Source organism: Lygodium microphyllum, chromosome 25 (genome assembly GCF_053477565.2).
Source record: "Lygodium microphyllum isolate KBCC chromosome 25, Lygodium_microphyllum_v1.1.10, whole genome shotgun sequence".
In the NCBI taxonomy this organism is placed as follows: Eukaryota; Viridiplantae; Streptophyta; class Polypodiopsida; order Schizaeales; family Lygodiaceae; genus Lygodium; species Lygodium microphyllum.
The window spans coordinates 105,298,321-105,302,821 of record NC_141159.1 but is presented as its reverse complement, the minus strand read 5'-3'; the positions used below and the strand labels follow the sequence as shown (position 1 = coordinate 105,302,821).

Below are 4,501 nucleotides of genomic sequence, written 5' to 3'. Positions count from 1 at the left end.
AAGCAACCCAACTAGCATAGAAGCTAGGCAACACAGAAGCAACAAAGGCATAACTGCTAAACCCAAGCACTATCAAGAAGTCCATTGATCAAGGAGTAACCCGCAAAGAACCAAGCATCAATGAGAAATGAAATCTCAATAACCAACAGCCAAGACAATGGATCAAGCACTACTCAAACATGTATCAACATCCAAGTAAATCCAAGATCCATAATCGGGGCATTAAAGGCCAAATAGCATCCAAGTCGCATAAGTGATAAGCCAACCAAATGCAAACTACTCCACAAAATTCTCAAATGCAAGTCGATTCAAGCCCAAACATCTGCCATACTGCAAACGAACCCAAAAGCATCCACATCAAACATCAATCCCATAATGGGTAGCACGGGGCATAAACCTTGTTAAGTGAAATGCCAGTTGCAAAGAAAAGGACAATGAACCAAGAACTGAGCTCTACTCTTTGCTCAATAAGAATCCTGGAGCATAAACATCAAAGTGGCATCATCCAAATACATCAACATATCATCCCAGTAGTCGGAAGTACCCGTAAACCATAGGCATAACCAAACTAGAGGTAAAATAACCTATCAACCAAGGTAGCATAAATCCCAATCAACAATCAAGTGTCCGCATCCAAATCAAGGCTCAATAGCTCTCAAATAGCATATCTAGGCATAAACCATGATGATCAAGCATCAATATGTCCAATAGGACACCCGAATGTCAACAAAGAGCATTATGCATAAGCCATCCTTGATAAAACCTTGTTGCCCAAACAATGCACATCAGTAAATCCCTGCATAAATCGAGCTATGGAAGCTCAACCCAAAGCATCTCAAAACATTGGGCAAACATCCCCAAAGCATTTGGGCATCAAATACCAAGCCTCGGGAGCATCACATAAGCTAAGAGCATGACATTTTCTTGCTGTAAATCAACTCAGATCTTGCCTAAATCGGGTTCTGAATGCTCGAGATATGAGAAAAAATGGGATTTTTGAGCCATATTTTGAAACATGTGCAAAAAGTGTGAGCTGCTATTGTGGGGCCTGCTGGTTATGCTAAGGATAAGGGGACAAATGGGGGCATACAAGGTGCCCAATGAAGCCAAGGAACACCTGCAAAGAGCCTATCAGGGCCGAGGAGAGGCTGAAGATGAAATCTTACCTCGGGGGAAAGAAGCCATGGATGGCATTGAAGCTCCAAGCTCTAGGTCTTCAATCTGGGCTGAAGTAATACCGGGCCAAGCTCCACGATCAAGCTCTGATCCAAAGCTCTGATACCAATTGAAGGGGATGCAATGGCAATGGAGAAGGAGAAGAGGAAGATGCGGGAGAGAATAGCACACACAATGTAGGTGTTGTCAAGAATGATATGACAGCCTTATTGCACTATCTCATATTATATATGAATAAAGAATGGGCGGTCACAGTGTACATGGGCAGGCCCAGAGGCCTTTTACCCCAACACAACAAATTCCATTCCCCACTTCTAAAATGGTTCCAATGGAAGAATGGGGTGATCAGACATCCTATCCCTATTATCTGGCTCACCAGTCTTCTGGCATATTACACACCTTTTGGCATAGTCATGAGCATCTTTCAGCACGGTGGCACCACAAACCATCCTGAAGGATCTTCTTTCCTATTATATCCCTTGGAAAGTGGCCTCTTGCTGCTCCATAGTGTGCCTCCTAAAGGACTGCATGTTGCTCAAACTCTGGAACACATCTCCTAATCACCTGGTCAATACCCTTTTTATACAAAGCTCTTGCAATAACTAAGAATGGTCTACTTTTGAGAGCAAACTTCTTCCTCTGATAAGGAGAAAAACTTGATGGCATAGTACCATCACTCAAAAATACAAGCATTTGATCATACCAAGATGCAGGCACAACATCAGGTACTCCAAACAATTCAGCATCAGGCAATTCATCATTAACTCCCATCGGTACTTCTCCTGCCTCCAACCTGCTTAAATAATCTGCCACATCATGTTCTTTACAAGGAGTATGCACAATAACAAAATCAAATTCTTGAAGTAATAACATCCATCTTGCTAATCTTAAAGTTAGCAAGGGCTTCTTGATCAGATACAACAAAGCTTGGTGGTCCACATGGAATATAACCATGTTACTCAGCAAATAATGTCTAAATTTAGTCAAAGAGTAAACCATGCCTAAAGCTTCTCTCTCAATGACACTATAGTTCCTCTCAATTGTTGTCAAGTCCCTACTTGCATAGTATACATGTTTGAACCATCCTCTCTCTTTCTCGTGCATTAAAACACCTCCAATTGCTACATTTGAAGCATCAACAATCACATGAAATGGGAATGACCACTTAGGAGGTTGCAGGACTGGTGCTACGTACATCATATTTTTTAACAACTAAAAAGATCTCTCCTGAGGTTTGTTCCACACAAAAGGCTGATCTTTTTTGGATTGATGAGTTAAGGGTAAACATACATTAGCCAGATACCTGATTTACCTGGAATGCCACTTGACTTGCCCCAAAAACCTGCTCAATTCTTTAATATTACCTGGAGACTTAGCTACTTAAATAGCTTCAACTTTCTTCACATCAATGGCCATACCTTCCTGGGATACCACATGTCCCAAAAGAATACCACTTCTGATTGCTATAACACTCTTATAAGGGTTAAGGGCCATGCTAAACCTTCTGCATCTTTCAAAACACATTCTCAAGTGCATCAGATGCAAGTCCCTCTTCCCAAATACAGAGAAATCATCAACAAAAACTCTCATGAAGTCTTGCAAATAAGGCTCAAGGCTACAAAGTTGAAAGATGGAGGACCATTCTTCAGCCCAAAACTCATGATAGTGTACACAAAAGCACTGCACTCTGTTATAAAGGTTGTCTTGTGCTAGTCCTCTTGTGCCACCTTGATCTGATTATGACCTGAGAAACTGTCAAGGAAGCTATACATTTCATGTCCTGCCACAGCATCTAAGACTACATCACAGAAGGGCATAAGAAAGGGACCAGTGATGGTGGCAGCATTCAAATTTCTGTAATCAACACATACCCTTAGCTTCCCATTCTTCTTAGGGACCACAATGATAGGTGACAACCAGGACACTTCAGGCTTAATGAACCCAACAGATAACAATTTATCAATTTCTTATTTCACTTGCTTGGCAAAGTTGGGATTCATTATGTACCTTTGTTGGATTATAGATATAGCATCCTTCTTTAGATTGATATGATGTTGATGCAAAGCTAGATCAATACCCTTAACCTGTGAGTAATCCCAAGCAAATAGATGTTTGTATTCCTACAACAACTACATCAGTTCTTCCAAGAAATCTCCTTCCACATGCACACTTACCCTAACCATCCTTGGATTTTCTTCAGCCCCTAAATTCACTTCTTTTACCTCATCCTCCTTCACCCTATTAGAACTTCCAAACTTTTTGTATAAATCCTTTCAGCCATTAGCCTGGCCTCTTTTTCTTCCTGTTCAACCTGCTCCTTGATGACTGCTGATCCAACAATTGAATGACTTCTGAACCTTGCACTACCTGTCTTGGTACTGACTCTAAACTTCCAACTCCCTTTTCTTCATCTTGTTGAAGTATTTGCTTAACATCCACATCAAAAATAGGTACAATGGTTGGGTTAGCCTTCAAGAACTCTTTCTCCTCATCATCTTCAACCTCCACATCCAGATTAATTGTTTGGGCAAACAAAGGCTTTGACTTAAGGGAAATGTGCTTCCTTCCCTGCATGGAAATTGTCACAGACTGCTTTCCTTTTTCGAGCACTACCACATTATCTCCCCAGTCTTGCTTTACTTTGGCCATCCTAAACCAAGGTCTGCACAATAACATCTTGTATGATGAATGTGAATCCTTCATCCTCAACACCACAAAGTTCACCATAAAGCTCATACCTAAAATCTGAATAGATTGCTGCTTTAGAATGCCTAAAGGCTGAACTCTCCTCTGGTCAGCCATCTTAACTTGGAATGGGGCTAGGGATAATTTCCCTAATCCCAAACCTCTATACACATCTTCTCGCAATATATTAACACCTGATCCACCATCCAACAATACTTCTTCAAACAAAGTGCCATGAAAAGTTACCTTGATAACTGGTACCACAAAATCCACATCGATTGGATCAATAGTGTGCAACATGGCATCAGGCTGTCTCCCGTATCACCTCTTCTGGGTGGCCTTGCAGCTTCTTCAGTAATCTTTCCTTGAATGCTGGGACTAAACTTAATAGCTTGATCTAAAGATAACTGTAGAGGAGAGTTAATGAGTACCTCAAACTAGTCTTTGTCCTCCTTTACTGGAAGCTGATTTGTAGGTTGAGACTGGAACTGATCCTCTATAATCTTTGGCTCATCATCTTCTTCTAGGTACTTCTTCTGATGTTGCTTAATCCTTGCATGGACCCTATCCTTGATGTCCTTCTTCTAGTAGTCCATCAAGAGATCAATTTAGAAGACGCTGCCTGGCACTCCCAAGGAAT

The 4,501-nt window shown here is 41.2% G+C and overlaps 1 pseudogene; it reads right to left on the bottom strand.

Annotated features, from left to right (window-relative positions):
• Positions 1 to 1,692: 1,692 nt before the first annotated feature.
• Positions 1,693 to 3,852, bottom strand: LOC148014584 (uncharacterized; annotated as a pseudogene).
• Positions 3,853 to 4,501: the final 649 nt, after the last annotated feature.